General features: G+C 44.9%; 1 protein-coding gene across 8 annotated transcripts in view; it reads right to left on the minus strand.

Annotated features, from left to right (window-relative positions):
* The window catches only part of POMGNT2 (protein O-linked mannose N-acetylglucosaminyltransferase 2 (beta 1,4-)), a 40,682-nt gene that overhangs the window by 11,865 nt on the left and 19,919 nt on the right, over positions 1–8,898 (minus strand). The window lies entirely within an intron of this gene.

Raw genomic sequence — 8,898 nt, forward strand, 5'->3', positions numbered from 1 at the left:
AACAGGTTAACTTTGTTCATGAAATCGAGAAGGGTGAAGAGACATATTGAGAGTTAACATATGCCTTGTGTAAATAACAAAAACTTGCTTAAGTGATGCGTGAAGGTCACGGGTCACGGGAGGAAAGCAATGGCTATAACTTACTAGATAAGGGGGAAAAAAAGCAATGGCTATAACTTACTAGATAAGGAGAGGAAGGACAACAGCTGCAATTAACCAAGACTGTATTTCTCCACATCAAAAGACATTCTACATCAAAGGATACTCATCCTTGAGAAAATTTACCGAATCTACATAGTAACAGACCTGCACAAGTGAAGAAAGAAGAAGCAGGACAAGGCGGAGACTTACAAGAAAGGGGTACATGAAATGTATATAAGGAATGTAACGGTAACATAAAGTTGCGGGCCTGTGGTGGAGCATTGCCTCCCCGGCCGCCCAGCGCTGTTTTGCTCTCTTATCGCTTGCTAATAAATTTGATTTTTTTGTCAATACAAATTGGCTCCTCCAATTTGTCACAAGCGTTTATAACAAACTTGGTGCCGTGACTCGGATCCAGGTTCTCTGGTGCGGACCCTCGCAAGCGGGGAGGCGCCCTATCCTTGGATAGCCCCGTCTTGAGGAGGTGTCGTCGCCACACCCTGGACCCGCGAACCCCTTTAAATTACGACAACTGAGCAAAAGAACCTGCAGGACCCCTTAAATTTTGTGCACGAAGACCAAGCGAAGACCCAGGAGCGGGTGAGTATATAAAGTGTGAGCCGTTTGGTTGGGGTGGTTATCCCGAGGTGCGACTGTGTGAGAGGTCTCTCTGAGATCACGCGAGTGCGGACCCTCCAGTAGTGCAGTTCTCGTAGCCCGTGAGGGAGCGAGTCACGACCGAGGGGAAGTGAGTGTGTGTGTGGATAAGGGCACCTCGGAAGATGGGACAGAGGAAAAGCAAGCCCTCTGGACCCATGAGAATGGGGAAGAAAGATAAGTTACCAGACATACCCCCAGATAGTCCCCTAGGCCTGATGATAAGATATTGGGACAGTTCACCAAAGAGAAAGGATAAGTCTAAGGAAAAGATGATTAATTATTGTATTGAGATTTGGGGTGGGAGACCTCTCAGCAATCCTCATGTACTTTGGCCCGTGTTTGGGTCCTCTGAGGATTGGGTGTGTCAACAATTAAATATATGGGTAAACAATAAAAGACCACCAGCCAGCCCAGAGGAGAGTGAATATGCTGCCTTATGGATTCCCCAATCTTGGGAGCCGTCATTCCTCTTTGCCTTAAGGGAAAACAGATCAGATAAACCTCGAAAAAATGATGAGGACCCCCTTTGGCCCCCTCCCTATGCCCCTCAGGCCCTTCCGCCTCAGGACCCACCCCAAGGCCAGGAAATAGCCCAGGCCCGGGGGGGGTCAGATTCGGAACCTGATTCCCCAATCCCGGCACCCCCTCCCAGAAGGTCTGCACGTAATAGAATAATGCAAGGAAAGGAAAGATTGTTTCCTCTTCGGGAAATGTTGGTGCCTGGTGGGGATGGACAGGAAGGACCGGGAACGGGGTATGTGGCAGTCCCCCTTAATACAGGGGATGTAAGGGAATTTAAGAAGGAAATGGGGAATCTGTTAGATGATCCCCTGGGGGTAGCCGAAAGGTTGGATCAATTCTTGGGACCAAATTTGTACACATGGGATGAATTACAGTCTATCCTGGGCATATTATTTACCGTACAGGAAAGAGACATGATTAGAGGGGCTGGGATGAGAGTGTGGGACCAGCAGCATCAGGCTGGTCCGGCGGCGGATCAAAAATGGCCCTTAAATCGGCCAAACTGGAATAATCAGGATCCGGCTCATAGGAATAATATGTCAGACTTGAGAACAATTATAATTCAGGGGATACGGGAATCTGTTCCCCGAGGACAGAATATTAATAAAGCCTTTCGTGAACAGCAAAAGAAAGATGAGACCCCAACGGAATGGCTTGAGAGGTTAAGGAAAAGTTTCCAGCTATATTCTGGGGTGGACCCTGCCACTCCTGTAGGACAAGCGTTGCTGAAAACTCAGTTCGTGGCCAAGTCGTGGGGAGATATTAGGAAGAAGTTGGAGAAAATTGAGGACTGGCAGGAGCGGGGGTTGGATGAATTACTTAGAGAAGCTCAGAAAGTGTATGTGAGGCGAGAAGAGGAAACGGAAAAGCGACAGACTAGGCTGCTGGTTGCAGCGGTAAGAGAGGGACAGAAAGGTGTGATAATGAGACCCGGTCGGCCTGGTGGGGGGGATAAGGAAAGAATCGGGGGGAGAGGAGATAAAGCCGTGGAATGTTTTTATTGCGGGAAAAAAGGACACATGAAGAGAGAATGTAGAAAAAGGATTCAGGATGAAAAAGTGTTTCGGGAGGATTAGCGGGGTCAGGGGCTCTATGTGCTGAGGACCCCCGGTAAGAAAGAGCCCTTGATAACTTTAAAAGTGGGTCCTCAGCGTCAGGAGGTGACCTTTCTTGTAGATACCGGGGCCGAAAGGTCTACGGTACAATCATTACCTCCGGGATGTAAAATATCTGAGGATAAAGTTAATGTAATTGGAGCAAAAGGGGAACCTTTTAGGGTCCCCGTTATAAAAGATGTGGTGGTGGAATCAAGTTGCAGATACGGAATCGGAACGCTGTTGTTGGTACCTGAAGCGGAATATAACTTATTAGGTAGGGATTTAATCGTAGAAATGGGGATTCGGGTGGATGTGGAAAAAGAAGAGTTGAAAATCAGGCTTTGTCCCCTTACAGAGGTGGACGAGAAGCAAATTAACCCCGAAGTGTGGTATACCCCCGAAACAGTTGGAAAACTGGATATTGAACCGTTTGAAGTGGTTATTAAGAACCCAGAGATTCCAGTGAGAGTTAAACAATATCCCTTATCTAATGAAGGGAGAAGGGGACTAAAACCTGAGATTGAAAGACTATTGGGAAAGGGGGTACTCGAACCCTGCATGTCCCCTTTTAATACCCCGATTTTACCAGTAAAAAAATCCGATGGTAGTTATCAGCTGGTGCATGACCTAAGAGAAATCAATAAACGGACTGTCAGCCGGTTCCCGGTAGTGGCAAACCCACACACCCTGTTGAGTCAATTGGGGCCCGAAAACCAATGGTATAGTGTAATAAATCTTAAAGATGCATTCTGGTCATGCCCTCTTAAGGAGGAATGTAGAGATTATTTTGCCTTTGAGTGGGAAGACCCAGACACTCATAGGAAACAGCAGTTAAGGTGGACTGTACTTCCCCAAGGGTTCACGGAATCCCCAAACTTATTTGGACAAGCCCTAGAACGGATTCTACGGGAATACCGGTTGCAAGATGGGGTCGTGCTAATACAGTATGTGGATGACTTATTGTTGGCAGGAGAGAATCAAGAGACAGTCAGAAAAGAAAGCATACGGTTGTTAAATTTTTTGAGCCTTCAAGGCCTCAAGATATCATGGTCAAAACTACAGTTTGTGGAAGAGGAGGTAAAATATTTAGGACACTGGATAAGCAAGGGGACTAAGAAGTTAGACCCTGAACGAGTAAATGGGATTTTATCACTGAAAGCCCCGAAGAGTAAACGACAGATTAGACAATTGTTGGGGCTATTTGGGTATTGCAGGCAGTGGATCGAGAACTTTAGTGCGAAAGTGCGATTTTTGTATCAAAAGTTAACTATGGATGGATTGCTTAAGTGGACTCAAGAGGATGAAGAAAGATTAGAGGGTCTCAAGGCCGATCTAGTTAACGCCCCTGTCTTGAGTCTGCCTGATGTGAAGAGACCCTTTTATTTATTTGTGGCCACTGAGGAGGGGACAGCATACGGGGTTTTGACCCAGGAGTGGGCAGGAAAAAAGAAACCCATAGGGTACATTTCCAAATTATTGGACCCCGTCAGTAGAGGGTGGCCCACCTGTTTACAGGCAGTTGTTGCTGTAGCCCTGATAGTGGAAGAAGCGAATAAGGTAACGTTTGGAAGTGAATTAAGGGTGTTCTCCCCTCATAATATTCGAGGGGTTCTCCAACAAAAAGCTGAAAAATGGATCACCGATGCTAGGCTTTTAAAATATGAGGGGATCCTAATCCATTCCCCTAAATTGGAGATCGGAACAACGAATTTGCAAAATCCGGCGCAATTTTTGTATGGGGGTCCTGAAGAAGAGTTAACACATAATTGCCTTCAGACCATTGAAGAACAAACAAAAATTAGGCTAGATCTGGAAGAGGTAGAATTGGGAGAGGGAGAAAAGTTATTCGCTGATAGGTCATCTTGAGTAATAGCAGGGAAAAGGAAGTCAGGATATGCAACTGTGGATGGGGGGAGCCTAGAAGTAAAGGAATCCGGACCCCTCAGTCCTAGTTGGTCGGCGCAGGCATGTGAGTTATACGCAGTACTTAGGGCATTGGAACTTTTAAAGGACAAAGAAGGAACTGTGTACGCGGATTCAAAATGTGCGTATGGAGTGGTACATACTTTTGGGAAAATTTGGGAGGAACGAGGACTTATTAATTCTCAAGGAAAGGGTTTGGTTCATGAGGAACTGATTGTCAAAATTCTACAAGCAATAAGAGGGCCCAAGCGAATAGCTGTGGTACATGTTAAGGGACACCAAAGAGGAACAACCCCTGAAATTCGAGGGAATAATCTTGCTGATCAAGAGGCCAAGGCGGCAGCACTACTTGCTGTGACCACCGCCCCGCTGGCAGGTGAAACTCCGGCAAGAATCCTAAGCCCACAGTTTAGTAAACCAGAAATGGATAAATTGAAGGAAATGGGAGTAGTGGAAAAGGAGGGTAATTGGGAACTACCCGATGGGAGACAGGTGTTACCAAAAGCACTAACATGGAAAATAATGAGAGGTATGCACTCAAAGACTCATTGGGGTGTCCAAGCGTTGGTTGATCAATTCGCAATGAAATACATGTGTATTGGGGTTTATAAGGTAGCCAAGGGAATTGTACAAGGGTGCCTAATGTGACAGAGGATCAATAAGCAGCATCTTAGAGAAAAAGTACAAGGGGGACGGGAATTGGCACACCGACCATTCGCCAAAATACAGATTGATTTTATAGGGCGATATAAACACTTACTTGTATTGGTAGACCACCTCACTCATTACGTCAAGGCGTTCCCTACTGCTAGGGCAACTGCCAATACAGTGGTAAAAATACTTTTAGAGCATATCATACCGCGATATGGAAATATTGAAACTATTGATTCAGATAGAGGCCCACATTTCGTTTCCAAAGTAGTAAAAGAAGCTCTAGCCCCCTTTGGAACTAAGTGGGAGTTCCATACCCTGTGGCATCCCCAAAGCTCCGGGAAAGTAGAACGAATGAATGGAGAAATAAAGAAGCAACTAACTAAGTTAATGATAGAAACCAAAATGTCCTGGGTAAAATGTTTGCCAATTGCTTTATTAAATATTCGGACTCAGCCCCGAGCGGATACTGGAATTTCCCCATTTGAAATGTTATATGGCATGCCCTATGATATGGAATGCCCAGCCAATTATCCTACTTTAGATGAAGATAGTATTAACCCTTATATTGTTCAGATAATGAAAAGGAGAGAGAGATTGCGAAAGAAGGGAATGGTGGTACAGAGGCCACCCCTAGATATATCCATACATTCAGTGAAGCCAGGTGATATGGTATTAATCAGAGCCTGGAAAGAATCCTCTCTCACTCCTAGGTGGGAGGGGCCCTTTCTTGTTTTACTTACCACAGAAACTGCTGTCCGGACTGCAGAACGAGGATGGACTCATGCAAACAAGATCAAAGGACCAATTCGGAATTCTCATTGGGAGGCAACCAGAGACCCTAACAGCTTGAAAATCAAGTTCCGAAGAAAAGTGGAGGAGTGAGACCGTCTTTTGTAAAAAATCCTCACTGTATATGTTATCTTTGTATGTTACAGGTGTAAACTTTGTAGAGAAAAGTGGTGGACACATTGCTCCTATGGGTATTCCCCTAGTGACATTTGCCACGAATGTTATAATTACGAACAGGAATTAATTTAGCAAACATTACGTGTGGGAGTATCAACTGGGAAAATTATAAAAGACCCCAAAGAATGGTGGGATATTTTTGCTAAAGGCATAAACCCTGAGAGGTGTTGTCTTTATGCAAATGAGTTATGCCCAACGAAGGCTGAAATAATACAAGTATCCCGCAGACGAACAGTGGTCAGAGTGGGGTGGGGAGCTTGGGAAGTGAAGGATACAAACTGGGACGCATATAAGTCAAAGCAAAGTAAATATAAAGGAGGTTCCCCTGAAGAATACGACTGCTGCCGAGAAGATGGTACACCTCGCTGCTCTAAGCAACAGAGTAGGCAGAGAAGAGGGCAGAGACGTACTGCTGTGGGGATTAAGGTTGATGAACTACCTCCAGAGAAGGCTCATGGAGCCTCTTGACTTATTGCTCCCAAACAAAAAGTCCTCAGAGCTTCCCCAAAGTCTCCCATCTCTCACCAGGGATGAAGACAAAAATCAAAATGATTATCAGCACCCTCGGAATACCTGTCGCAAAGGTAAAGAGACACCACTTTTCTCAAACTCGAGATTAAGCACTTGGATGATAGGACTGTTCCTAATGCTAATAGGGACAACCCAAGGCAAAGGGAACCCCCACCAACCTTACAAATGGACGCTCTATAGGTGGGAGGATCAAAAGATACTACAGCAAGTAATTGCTGCTGGGGCCCCAAGCTTTAATCAATCCTTATGTCAAATCGTACCCAGGAACCCATGTCTACATAACTTAGGCTTTTACTTTTGTCCCAGTTCTAACCCTGGAAAGGGGTATTACAACCATCCTGACTCTTACTATTGTGCTTATTGGGGTTGCGAAACTATAGCTTCTGATTGGATTCCTGGGGGAGGTCCAGATAAATTCCTATCCGTAGGATGGGGGCCTCACGGATGTACACCTGCTTCACATGGTTGGGATGGAAGCCAAACAGGACCATGGAGTGGAAATTGCCCATATATTTATATTAATGTAACCAACCCGAAAGATCCTGCTTGGTTAACAGGGAAAACATGGGGAGTCAGACTTTGGGAACCAGGTGCAGATTCAGGGGGAATAATTATGATAAGGAAAGAGCTGGTGCCAAATGAACCCTCTGGTGTAGGACCAAATTCGGTTGTAGCAGAGGAAGATGATAGTAACAGTATTGTACAGACTGCTACTATCCTCCCTAACATAAACATCGCTGAAAACAATATCTCGGGCGTATCAACAAGAATCAACCCATTGTGGGATATGCTCCAAGCCAGTTATCAGGTACTGAATGCCACCCACCCTAATATAACTGAGCATTGTTGGTTGTGTTACGACATTCGACCGCCCTTTTATGAAGCTATTGGGGTGGACAGTAGATTTAAAAAGTCCAACGGAACAAATCCAGCTCAGTGCATGTGGAATAAAGAATCTGGACGTAAGCAAGGGATAACAATGTCCCAAGTATCGGGAAAAGGAAAGTGTATCGGAAATGTCCCAAAGGACAAACGACACCTGTGTAACACAACTCGCAAATCAGGAGAAATAACAGCTGAGTGGTTAATTCCTGCAGATAATACTAAGTGGATTTGCTCCCAAACTGGGGTTACACCTTGTATATCCCTAAAGGTCTTTAATTGGACAGCTGAATATTGTATACAAGTAGCTGTGATACCTAGGCTTATTTACCATCCCAAAAGTTTCATTTATGACTATCAAACTACTCAGGCCCATCACATACAGAAACGTGAGCCCTTTACAGCCCTCATGGTGGCAACCCTCATGGCAGTCGGAGCTGCTGGAGCTGGTACAGGAATAACCTCCCTCGTACAACAAAATCAAAAATTTCAATCCCTAAGGGTAGCGGTCGACGAGGATTTGGCTAGGATAGAAGAGGCCATGACAGCCCTAGAACAGTCTGTTAGGTCTTTATCAGAAGTAGTATTGCAAAACAGACGGGGCTTGGACTTAATGTTCATGCAGCAGGGGGGGTTATGTGCAGCCCTACGGGAGGAGTGTTGTGTATATGTTGACCATACTGGAGTAGTTAGAGATACAATGGCCAAGCTACGGGAGGGGTTAGAAAAACGGAAAAAAGACTGGGAAGTACAACAGAACTGGTATGAGTCCATGTTTAATTATTCACCCTGGTTAACCACCCTATTGTCAACTATTGCAGGACCTCTTATTTTGTTGATCTTATTTTTGACTTTTGGGCCATGCATTTTTAATAAGTTGATCGCTGTTGTTAAAGGGCGCTTAGAAGCTGCACATTTAATGCTGCTACGAAAGCAATATGAACAGATCGGAGATGGAGGAATTACTCCTATCCTCGGGCGGGCAAAGGAAGCATTGGATCGATTTAATGAACAAAATCAGGATAAAATAGAAAAGGGGGGATTGTAATGAACGGGTTAACTTTGTTCATGAAATCGAGAAGGGTGAAGAGACATATTGAGAGTTAACATATGCCTTGTGTAAATAACAAAAACTTGCTTAAGTGATGCGTGAAGGTCACGGGAGGAAAGCAATGGCTATAACTTACTAGATAAGGGGGAGAAAAGCAATGGCTATAACTTACTAGATAAGGAGAGGAAGGACAACAGCTGCAATTAACAAAGACTGTATTTCTCCACATCAAAAGACATTCTACATCAAAGGATACTCATCCTTGAGAAAATTTACCGAATCTACATAGTAACAGACCTGCACAAATGAGGAAAGAAGAAGCAGGACAAGGCGGAGACTTACAAGAAAGGGGGTACATGAAATGTATATAAGGAATGTAACGGTAACATAAAGTTGCGGGCCTGTGGCAGAGCATTGCCTCCCCGGCCGCCCAGCGCTGTTTTGCTCTCTTATCGCTTGCTAATAAATTTG

Source organism: Haliaeetus leucocephalus, unplaced genomic scaffold (assembly GCF_000737465.1).
Source record: "Haliaeetus leucocephalus isolate CR32 unplaced genomic scaffold, Haliaeetus_leucocephalus-4.0 Scaffold159, whole genome shotgun sequence".
Lineage (NCBI taxonomy): Eukaryota > Metazoa > Chordata > Aves > Accipitriformes > Accipitridae > Haliaeetus > Haliaeetus leucocephalus.